The 13,010-nt window shown below is 33.4% G+C and overlaps 1 protein-coding gene across 12 annotated transcripts in view; it reads right to left on the reverse strand.

The window, feature by feature from the left end:
- The window catches only part of LOC111057346, a 214,491-nt gene that overhangs the window by 87,613 nt on the left and 113,868 nt on the right, over positions 1 to 13,010 (reverse strand). Inside the window, exon 1 of one of the 12 annotated variants that reach the window (XM_039434060.1) lies at positions 3,706 to 3,722. The exons of the other annotated variants lie outside the window; for them this stretch is intronic. The gene's annotated coding sequence lies outside the window, so the exon portion shown is untranslated. Of the gene's footprint in view, positions 1 to 3,705; positions 3,723 to 13,010 lie in introns of those variants that run through there. 12 annotated transcript variants of the gene reach the window in all.

Below are 13,010 nucleotides of genomic sequence, written 5' to 3' on the forward strand. Positions count from 1 at the left end.
ATCTAATAGAATCTAAAAAGAAAAATGAACATTCTGTCAATAACTTTGGTGTAAACGCAGCTTAAGTTTTCTGCAGTGAATGGAGACATTCATTGAAATGGATAACGATCCATAATTATATTCCCAACTCATATTTGCTCTTAGTAGGATGCATTTGACAAGCAGCCATCCATTAATACCATCCGAAATGTCATGGGAATATGGGCAGTGATGAAACTAAAGTGTGTATTATGTGTTCCATGAAAGTTATAAATGTTGCACGCTATTAATAACGCTCGCTCTGTCAAATAATGTTATCAAGAAGACTAACCATTCACATTGTTCGTCAGCATCAGAGCTGACATCATTTTGAACCCTCGCTACAATATTGTACAATATAGCTTATTCTGTCTGTGACGTGGGTTTCACGCAGTTTCACAACTAACCTACTACACTGAATTTTGAGTTAGTCAAATTAGACTACGTTAATGTACAGTTTCGCACAATAATATCTAAATGATACTCAAATCGGATTATTCCTGAATATGCTATAGGCATACAAAAACGTATTTGAAAGAAAATGGAACTGTCACTAGCAAAAACGATAAAATCTTATATACTCATCCTACAAACATGGATCAATACGAAGTTTTAACAAGATTTCTTATCAAAAATAAAATTGCTGGTTTGAACATAAAATTCCTGGAATAGAAGTAGTTCCATCCTTCAGTTTCTATAAAGTTCATTTTTTTCTATAATTTTCATTAATGATACGTTTTGGCGCTCTGGAGATTTCGTTTCCAAAGCTCCATTCAATAGAGTGCACTTGTGCATCGCCACTTGTGCAAATTGTTTTACTGTAAGTATTGATTCTCATCAATGATAGTTTTCAAAAAGGAGTATCCTCAAATACATTCATCACTTTCTTCCAAAATAGTAGGAAAACAGAGCATTGCAGTCAGCTGTTACTCTGAGTATATCTAGTTATATCTATGTACTATCTATTAGAGTAGGATGCAGACTGAACAAAACCTTCTATAGTATATTGCATGGAAGTATTGTAGTACAGTCCTAGTCAAAATATTCAGAAATTCAGGCTAGAGTCTGCGTTTGCAAGATAACCTCCCGAAAGGGCGTAAAGTATCCGTCTTTCTTCAATGTACAGCTATCGTCCTTATTCTTTTCTGAGACCAGGACATGTTTTATTCAATTTGACCTCTACACTTTTGCCGTCTCCTTACAACTCAATCGATGATTCTTTTTTCGTCCTTTCTCCTCCCTTCTTCCACCATGCATCTCTCTCATTCTCCGATATTCTTTCAGATGACTATGTAACCATCCCTCTATAGACGTTACACCAGTGTTCCGTCTTGACGTTTTCTCTCTCCTCGTCTCCCTGTACACTTTTGGCTTTCAGCATCATGAATATAAAGTCGCCGAATAGATAAATACACTGGCTAGCCGGCAGAATATTGACAGCGTTCTCTCAAATGCGTCTCGTTTTGTTTAGAATAAATTGTTGGGGAACGTTCTGCGCATGCGTAGAGCATCATGCATGATGTTTCCTTATCATCAAACTATACAGAATAGATACCGTGATCCAACTACCAAATTGTTATCAATGTGATTCTATTCAGTTGATAAATTCACTATTATTCAATGATGATTATTGAATCAACTAGTCAATAATGGTTTCATATTGATGGAACATGATCCTAATTCTCAATTATTATCATTTCCATAAAGAGAAAAAACATCCAACATTTAATGTGGCTATATGTATACATCCTCTGTTGTATCTTCTTCTTCTTCTCTTCTTCTTCTTCTCTTCTTCTTCTTCTTCTTCTTCTTCTTCTTCTTCTTCTTCTTCCCCATACCTTCATGATAGCAATAACCAAGAATGGTATATAGTATAATACTATATACCAGTATTATACTATACACTATTCTTGGGTAATAACAACCTCTGTTGTTTATTTTTGTTTTTTTTTTATTTGATGAATAAATTGAAATATTCAATAAACTTATTACTACTATTTTATACAAGTAGAAAAACATTTCTCAATTATTAGTCTCTTGTTGTTCTAAAATCAACATAATTTCTATTATCATATAAAATAATAAAAAAATCATATTCTCTGATTAGAGTGTGATAATAAGAATATCTATTCTGATGAGATTAGATCGAAAATCTTGTCGAATAATTCTGTTAAAAATTATTCTCCTTTTGTCACAGTCAGTTTGAAAAGTGGTTGAGTAAACTTTATACAGTAAACAGTTCACTTTATAAGACCTTGGAAACCGACAAAAAAATATTATTCGAGAATATCTTGATCTTAGAATCCAGGTAAACATTTCATTCCATCGTGTACTACTTCGTGATAAAAAGATAGGAATTTAGCGATTAACGATATGCGTTCTTGGGTCCATTTATTTACTGATCTAGTTATTTCAGATACAAAGTCTTTCAAGATTCCTCTCCACGAGAAAAAAAAAGATTTGTAGGCCTAGAGCGAAATAGCTTCAATAATAACTCCAAGAGATATATCAGCTTTATTTTGCTGTGGGGAATGTTCCCTTCTCTTAGGTTCACAACTTATTTTCTCTTTGTCTCCCTAAAACACAATAAATAAAAAGATTCTCTCAATTTTCTGTTCATTTCCTGTTCCAAGTTTCTGGAGGAACATGTATCAATACAACGCTATATTTACCAATATGGCTATATTCACTCCAAACTTTCAGAATTCCTTACGAATAACACCAATGCTTCCCATTCAGATAGTGCTGATAGTTCTAAGTGAATATCACTAAAGGAGATAACTGTTATGAAATGTACACTATGAACAGAGATATTGTGGAATTTCTCCATATTAAGGAGAAATAAAAACGATATTGTCATTTTGTGGTACTGACAAAATCGTTTTTATTTCACCGTAATAACTGTTATAATTAGTAGGGATGGGTATCGAAAGGCTAAACATCGATGTTTCGAACATCGATGTTTTTTCACCTTAAACATCGATAAGTGAAAAACATCGAACAGTAACCATCGATGTTTTCAAACATCGATGTTTTTAAACATCGTTGTATCACCCTACGTTTTTACGGATGATACTATGAAGTCTATTATATCCTTAGAGTGACACAGATAGTAAAAATTAATTTACTTTTTTATGTACATGTAAAGGAAAGGGAAAGATGACTTCAGTTGTGATTTTTGTTCAGAACAACTACATAAATCAATACAATCAATTCCTTCATTGTAAAATGTTGTTAATGTGTTTGAAAAAAAAGCTTTTTCCAGCTCATGACAACCATTGCTTGACATAATTGCAAATAAACGTAATTTTTTCATATTAATGATATTATTTTATTAATTTAGTGATTAAAAATAAAAACTGAAAGATTGAGCAAACAGTTGTGCAGTAGCACAGCAATGCCTACTTTAGTTCATACAAACACACAATTTTTCCCAACATAGTGAATTATTCTTTCATGTAGAAGAGTTTGATTAATTTAATCAATCACTAGTCACTAGAAAATATATTTTTCCAATTTTTCTTTGAGACTATTTTAGAGTGATAATAGCTACCAAATAAGAGTGATGAAATTGAGCAAGTGATGACTTGAGGAAGAACTATGAGGCTTTTTTAATGCAAATCGACCTCTATTATTGAAGATTTCCATAAAATATGTGCAATTTAAATAAATAATGATTTAGTAATCAGAAAAATTCATTTATAAAATTATTATAAACACCTTTTTAATCCAGAAAATGAAAATTTTGTATCTATGAGCTTAATAAGAGGTATTTTATAAGAGGTATTAATAAAATAGGGATTTTTTTGTATTGGCTTATCAAAAAACATGAAATAGATGAAATGAACAATACGATGAAGTAAAATTGAGCTTTGTAAATTCAACATAACAATTTGACATTTAAATACAAAATACTGCAGTTTGATAGATTTTGAGAGTTTCTACTGTGCCAGAGCTGTACGACAAATTATGGAAATTCTGAAGAGAGCTGTAGCAGAAAAAGAGGTTAGCCAGCGATGCTGGATATGAGAGCTGACGTGCAGGCACCCGTCTTTTATGTTCAGAGCTGTAGTGAGAAATGCAGTATCCAGCTTCTGGATATAAGAGCGCAAAGGGTTAATCTCCTCTTCCATTCTAACTTACCTCTTCTGTGAATTGAAAATTTGCAATAATAATGTATTATTATTTTTTGTGAATAATACCTTGACAAAAATGAAAATACAATTTGGAAGCTTGGAAAATATATTGAAAATTGTAATTTTCAAGTTTATTCTGAAATTTCTTAAGTAAAGTTTGATAGTTAATTATTTTTTGCGGATATTCCGCATATTTGATAATACCAGTTGGACAGCTCCTAGATATTGAAAAGTGAACACTCGTTGCTTCAAATGATTCCAAAACTGACAAGGCAAACTATGACATTAGAAAGTGCGTACTTGAGGATTTATTTCCATGTGAATGGAATTGATTTGAGTCTACTTTCAGGCTCAACTCACACTTATGCGATTCAGTCCGAGAAGAGACTCGACTCTAGTGGAGAGCATGTGTTTCCAATGGTGACACTCAGACCAGTCGATTTTAGTCTCCGCGACGTCACCATTTGAAAACACATGCTCTCAACTAGAGTCAAGTCTCTTCTCGACCTGAGTCGCGTGTGAGTTGAGCCTACTCTAGATAGTAGATTACTTTCCTCAACAGCTGAGACAATTTGTTCTCATTTTAATGATGGCGATTCTGAAATTAACATGACTGAAGGATTCAAAAAACCTCTTCATCTCAAGATAATCCTCTTCAAAGAAAAAAAACCTTAAATGAATTTAAAAAAAATTGGAATTGTTTTTACTCTGTAGTTAAGAAAAACATCGGATGACCGATGTCCAGGTAAAACCATCGATAAGTGAAAAACATCGAACAGTAAACATCGATGTTTGATGTCGAAACATCGATGTTTTTAAACATCGATGTATCGATACCCATCCCTAATAATTAGATGACAATGTCGACATAATAGAACTGATTCCAAACATCCGGGAGGAAGTGCCTGTTGCCTGAAGCGTCTATAAATATAATGCATTTGAAAATGGCATTAGTAGCCGAAACATGTCGTGACAAAATAATTTCAAAAGGGTACTCAGATTTATATTTTTTTTCATAAATACGATAATATGAATCGAATGGAAGAATATAGGAGGTGGAACTACCTGGTAAGGGGAATAAAATATCTGAGAGAAGAATCGGAATGGAGAACTGTACTGCATAACAGGAGAGCTGTAGTATAGATGCTAATTATACAGATATATAAATGCTGTTCGCATGCAGCAGATGCCCAAAATGAAAATGAATGCATATTTACATCAAATTTCACTTGCAAAGTGACTCTTCAGGTTGATGAGACACATATTGCACGTAGCGGCCACCAACCACCACCCTCCTTCAAAACTCAATTAGAATATTGCAGCTTATGAGTTTTCTGAGCTGGAGTAGAATACCGCTCTGATTTTTAATGGTCTCATTGCTTCAAAGCAAGTAGTAATCTGGTTGGAAGCATGCATTGAGAGAGTACTCTTGTATGCTCTTTTAGAAATTCTGCTAGCATAGAAAATTACAATCAGATTCGTTTTTGAAACTCGTGATTGCTTTCGTACGGTGGAATTAAGATTGCATCTTTATGTGGAGTGGGAAATGGGTTGAATATCATTTCTGCTACACCCTGATTGTAACACAGTAATGTACTGAAACTTTCTCGATAAAAATAATTCATGAAGTCCTGATTCCCCATCTATCAAAGGAGACATGACTTTCGTATTTGTTCTGCAGTTATGGAATAACATATTTTTTTATATAAAAAATATATGCAGTATTAGGATACAAATTGAATTATATGATGATAAACATACAATGGAGTAATGCAAACAAATTCAATATGAGTTTCATTTAACCCTCAAAAATTCACAGGGGCAAAACAAATCTTCACTTTGTCTGTATCTATCCACAGAGGCAAACAAATTTATATTTAAACAATTTTCATATTCATCTTCAATCTCATCAGCTATTGAAAGAACATTTTTCTATAAATTCATAAATTCAATCTCTTCTCAATTCTCTATAGTTGAAACATGAATTTTCATCCTTGAACGACGAAATATTTCATTGCGGATTAATAAACATTCCATTTGTTTCTGCTGTCAACTGATAAGGGATGACATGTAGTCTTGGCTTATGCAGAGAATGGAATGCAGAGTTTGAATCTGAAAGGGAATGATGAATAATAATAATTGATGACGTTGAAACATCAATTCTGTTACAACGTAATCTACTAAAAAACGAAGTTTAGTCACTGATAAAAGTTACACGGCACCTTTCACTGCGCATTGAAATCTCCATTAATCTTCCCCCAAAGTGCTCTATTTTCTCGGTTAGTAAGCTCAACAATCAATCATTCGACAGATAGGAGATCGAGAAAGAGAGAGTGAGAGGGTGGGGAAGTGAGAGAGAGGAGGCGTGTGAGAGAATGTGAGTGAATCAGACAGAAAATGGAAGAAAGGGAAAGAGTTCATGTTAGTGCGGGGGTGAGTTCCGTGATTTCTCTTGTTTATTTTTCAACAAAGTAGAGTTAGATGAATGGTTGAACGAATTTGGGGAATCATGTATCACCACAAACTCAGTAAAGATATATAACAATTCATTTGTAATATTCACCTGTGCTAAGCACAATCAGAATCAATCATGATAATAAAATTTTTGAACAATGAACTCATCCTGTTCAATTATTAACCAACTTTATAATGCTCCAATTGGAATTGGATGGAGCATTAAGTTTTTCAATAAATTACAAGAGTAAATAATGTTAGATATGTGAACACCTTGTACATTTTTTTGCTGAAGCTCATGCCACATACCTGAGCTCTAGGCTTGTGCGTGGTTAATGACGGATGTTGATGAGAGATGAGTTTTTGATGGGTTTCGAATCACCAGGTCACGATTTTTATACTCATAAATTGTATTTATAAGAGTTTAGCCCTTAAAGTGGTCACCCTTTCAAATGGAGTAGCACACTCATAACCGAATAATGAAGCTCTTTTTCAGCTTCAAAAACAAATTCTACTTTAAAAAACACAAAAACCTTTTCAAATTATTGAAAATAGTGTACATAATTTTTTTCTATCGTTTTTATAATTTGAAGAAGTTATTTGTATTTTAAAAAGTAGGAGTTTCAGAAACAGAAAAAAGGGCAATATTCGTGTTGTTTATAGAACTGAAAGTAGCCCCCGATGTTGATGACTGAATAATCAATAACAATTCATCGAGTGATTTCATCGACTAATTCTGATTTCCAGAAGAGAATTTTGAGAATTTTTTCTCATTCATAGACTAATAGTATTAGATTATAATATTTATGTTGTTCCCACAGTGTATTACGGAATTTAAGGAGATACATTCATATTGTAAGAGGGAAAGCTTACTTGAATTGGGAAATCTGTGATTTGAATTCTCTCTCCAGTCTCTGATTAGAACGTCATTACTGCTTTGTGTTTCCTTAATAAATTATTGACGCTAATTAATTTCAAGAATATCCTTTCTACTACAGTTAGCAAGCAATAAGGCTTTCTCACAAATTGTACTCATTATTCGAAATGCAAAGACTTCCTCCAATCCCCTACATAACAAACAAGAAAACTAGTGAAAAAATAATATATCTTATAAGAGTTTCTATGAATAAAGTTTCCCTCCTCAGTTTCCACAAGAGCTGCTTTTAATTTCCCTCGAGGATACAATTTTCATTTTGCATTTTAATAAGCACAAACGAAGATAAAATGGAACGATCTGTCATACCACTCTAAAATAGACTGTTGTGGGAATTATGAAGGTAGAGTGGAGAGAACCATTTTTAAATAGAAAGCCAACTGCACAAAGTAAATTTACTAGCTTGAGGTACTTTTAAAGTTTATTAAAACTTTTCAGCAGTAGCTAATATCTGAAAGGACTTTTGCATCAAGCACACTCGTAATCAAAGGTACTATCATCATGCAATCAGGTTTTCAAGACTTTCAAATACTAGTAGTTCTGTGAACAGTAGACCTCACGCAGTTTTCTACTCCACAAGTATCCGATGTCACCTGTTCTAGTTTACACTGATGGGCACGCATCATAAAAAATATTAAAACCCTACCTTATAGAAAATCAATAGACTCGGCCAGACATCTGTGTAATGCATGAAATGAATAATCCATTTGTCAGCTGATTTTATTATGAATAATTCTATAGTCTGATAACCCTATCTTCAAAGTAGATGATATATATATATATATATATATATATATATATATTATATATATATATATATATATATATTGTGATGAATTTTTTAAATGAACCTCATGAGAAGAGAGAAAAATTGTGATTACCCTTCTTAAAATGAAAGAATTTGCTAAAGGAATAGTTAGCGACCGAGCGATAAGGCTTCCTTATCAGTAACTGTACATCGGATAAGAGTACCGTTCTGTACTGCATATTTTCTAGAGAATTATTTAATAAAATTATAATTATTCTGTAAATTGAGCACGAATCGTTTATTGAATTACTCATTGAATTTTGAGGTTACACTTTGTTTACTATTGATCAGATGTTTTAAAGCAGCTCAAACACAGCTGACTGATTCAACATATTGTAAAATGTCATGCCAGATTCATGCAAGCTATAATATTATTTCTAAAAAGTAAAAAACTATCAATAAAGGACCAAGAATTTCGAATAAAAAATAAAATGTATGTATTATCGTTGAAATTATTTATTACTTAAAAAATTATATTATAATGTCAAGTATTATTGTAACTAACTAGGTCATAGCATGAACATTATATTATTGATAAAAACAGCAGAAATTAATTATAACAGTCTCAAACATAATAAAAATTGTATAAGAATATTAAATTATTAATTATTGTTTCAACTGAACCACATGGTGATTGAATCTCTTTGGCAAGCCTAAGCCAATCATAGTGCATAGAAATAGCACCAAAAAGGTGATCGTTTGAAAACAACATACGTTAATCTGTTATCAGACAACAAACCTGCCTTATCATATACGCTAGCACATGTACATTGTATAAGAGGAACTATGTCGAGGAGATTAAGCAGTTTTAAGAATTATACAAATTGGATTATTATCGTAATTAAAGGAATTATATTCTATTGCTTGCCACTGACGTCACGTCTATGTCATAATCGTTCTACCAATGGCAAATTTTCATGCAAATCTATTACACAGAGATTCTCAGAAAGAAGGCTCTAGCCAAGAAGCTTAGAAAAAAGACTTCACTTCCCTTTTGAAATCCTCACCGTTCAGATCTCGTTAAAGTTACCAAGACCTATTCGTAAAAATTTTCGTTCGATTTTATATGTTTTATTTGTGAGCCAATATTCTTAGGCTATTCTATTTGTTATTTGTAAATCTATTTTCATCAATCGATAAATTAAAAGTCTAAAGTTAAATTATCCCTTAATTAATTTGGTGAAGGAGATATTTAAATTAAAATTCCCCACGTGCTGAGACCGAAGCCTGGACCCGCCGCCGATCAAACGATTTTGATCTAAAGAAGAAAACCACCACCGCCAAGGAGTTTCACGTGAGTTGTAAAATTTAAAGGGGCCCCAATCTACGCTTCGAAAAGTATTACAGTGCAGAAATATAAATTTTTCTTCGTTAAATTATTGGCCACGCCGACAAGCGCTTATTAGTCATTAAGAGCCTAGAATTTATTCAATATAGAATTTATAAGAACTTGTAGTTGATTAACTATCCTCCGCTGCCAGAACCACGACCCCGAACAAATTTAAAAAACATTTTATAATTTATTTTTCACTATTTTTTCAAAACTGTTAAATTTTATCAATTGTAAAATTCTGTCGAATCATGCATGTATCATGCAAGTACAAGAAAATTGCTAATTATTTTTGTTAATGTTAAACCACCTTCGATCTGTAAATCAAATTCTGAATCTGCACTGTGTGATCATATATTTCATTATAATATATTTCAATTTTATTAATTCGTCTTCTGAGTTCGATTATTTCTTAAGCCTGTCAATTATTGTGTCTGATACGTTCTATATTATCAAGAACCGATCGAATACGATCAGTGAAATAATTGAAGTGAGCTGGATTTTGGAACAGGTCTAAGTGGATGTAGTGAGTGGGGTCAGATCGAGATATTTATTCTCTGTCCTTACCTGCTCATATATCAGCTTTTATCTGTTACCAACCTCGACTTAGGAGCGAATACATCAACTATACAGCAGATGCAGCCGGAGATCATATAATTTCCTACAATAGAGCTTAAAGCCCGACAAGACTCTGTTCTCGAAATATATTCCGAACGATATCTGGTCCTTGTACCCTATCTTAATCTTCGGAACTTATTAGAGACGCAGTCCCGTAAATTATCTACATCGGGATTTTTGCTCGACCTGTATGATTTTGTATGCTCTTTCATCACAGGTAATAATTTTAAGGTATCCGTATTCAGTGTTTAGCGATCGCTACACTACTTATAAAAATTTCATCACCATACAATCTGTCATAAGAAGAATCAAGGGTGAGCGAGCGTTTAGGCCTCCTGCGATTCCGACAATTGTATTGAATCTTGTAGTGAACCAATCAATCTGGTGTATACTTAGCGTCCACGCACGCTGTTACAAAATTTATAACCTCAACACCGTTGATTCAGTGCAAGATTCACTCTACGTATGTGAGGCGAGTAAAAAACCGCTTTACAATATATAGTGATATCAGAGTATGGAGGAATTCCTTTTCTTTTCAAATTATCCTTAAAATGCAAAATTTCATAAAACCTTGTATAATTATACATCGACGCGCAGTAGGAATATTCCTGCCAAATCTCATTGAATTCTATCAACGCGTTTGGCCGTAATCGCGTTACATACAGACAGACAAAGAAAATCCGAATTGAAACATAGACCTCACTACGTTCGGTCAATTATGATATCAAACATAAGTAAGATCCGTTGTTGTTAGTTTTTCTATTGCTTTGCTCCAGTTATTGCCAATTTTTCGAGAGAGGATAGTCCTAATTAAATTATCATCTTTTCTTCAAACTTGAAAAGTTGGCAGGTAACTAGTAGTTGGCAGTATCGAATTCTATGTTGATTTTCCAGTAGCTGGAATTGCCTAAATCAGAATAACAAACATCAATATGATGTAGAAAGTATCGTGTTTATACTGTTCATTTTCCACGAAAAGGTTCCTAAACACCGTTTAGCAAAGTCTTCGAGACGTTCATTTGAAATTAAAGTTCACGAATAAAGCATGAAGTAGACCTAGACATCAAATTCATGTTGGTTTTCTAGTAGCTGAGATTGAGAAAACCAGAATAAGAGAAAAAGTAATATAATAGTTATTTTAATGATAAACAGTTATTCTAATGATATTGTTTAGTTTTTACACAAAAAGGTCTCTAAACCCAGTTTGGTAGAGTTTACGAGCCGTCCATTTGAAATTGCAGCATTTTGTGCTACTAACAATATGTATTTAAGCAGCTTTGATATAATATTCATTCACTGATAAGCATGATGTGGTAAGGCTAGTTGCACACACATTGATTTTTGGAGGTACAATTTTTTGCCGTCCCATATCACCAATAGGTGATGTTTGTCAAGCTCCGTTCGATCTAGTAGAATTCATAAGGATGGCAAAAAATCATACGTCCAAAAGTCGATGTGTGTGTAACAGGCTTAACTGGCTTTATGTTGTCATACTTCACCGTTGCTGAGCATTTTAAACCGTATCTTATCAATCAATCTAAGTGATTCTCAGATTTATATGTAGATTATTTCAGGTGGATGTTGTTGAGTTTGTTATTATTTACATATCATACTGTGAACATCGCTGTCAGTCTCATGGAAAATCATCCTTCAAATCTTGATCAGGTACTATCTTGATACCAACATTATCATATCAAATCCCCCATTGTTAGCGGTTCGAGGAATTGCTCATAATTCCTGATTCCTGTTTAATTTCAGATTCCTACATCACATGCAAATAGGCCTACAGGTACACGCGTGGTTTATCAGCTGTTAATGTCAATAGCGGAATCCACCATTGTTAAGAGATAACATTGTGAGAGCTGACTGTTCCCTGCTGAATGCTGACATCAGCAAAACCATTCAAGCTTGCCGCTGATGCTGAGTAAGTCAGTTTGCGTGTTGCATCCCACGGGAACTTGACTGCTCGCGTGTTGACGCTTCATCGTCGTTCGATAATATGTAAATTCACCTCTAGGTTCGGCTTGTAAATACTCTGCGTACAATGCATTATATTATTAGCAGTATTGATAATTATATGTAGTACCTATTAGTAAATTCTACTACCTTTCCTGAACCTTACTAGAATCTATGTCATTGTGTTGTTTGTTTAGCTAATTCTACATGGAGATCGAGAAGTCGCTGAAATCATTCACATTCACATGTGCACGACTCATATCCTGTATCTAATAAATCAAGTTAGGTGATGCTTCACCCCTGATTCTAGAATCAAGGATTTCCCAATTCTGTATTTACAGTGTTGATGTAGGCCTACGTAGTAAATACTAGTTCCACCTTATCTGTTTCTTCAAAAAATCTATGTCATTGTGTTACTTGTTAATTCTATTACTATGTCAAGTTCAGTGATGCTGCACCCTCAATCTTGGAATCAAGTGTCTCCTAATACTATAATAGTCAGGAATAAACATTGAGCTAAGGGTCAAAATCAAATTGATTGAAATAATCTAGGGATCTGAGTTGCCCATTTGCACCTCTTCTTCGTCGATTGAGGATATTCCGGTACTAGGAAAACCGTTTTAGCATTCAGACCACATCGTCATTTTAAAATATTTGGAAACACTTATTGACATGGGCTGCTTTGATTTTATTTTAGAACCTGAAGATGGTGTAAACCGAAACTAGTTGTTCAACTATTTTAATGTTTTTTCAAAG

Source organism: Nilaparvata lugens, chromosome 8, assembly GCF_014356525.2.
Source record: "Nilaparvata lugens isolate BPH chromosome 8, ASM1435652v1, whole genome shotgun sequence".
NCBI classification, from domain to species: domain Eukaryota; kingdom Metazoa; phylum Arthropoda; class Insecta; order Hemiptera; family Delphacidae; genus Nilaparvata; species Nilaparvata lugens.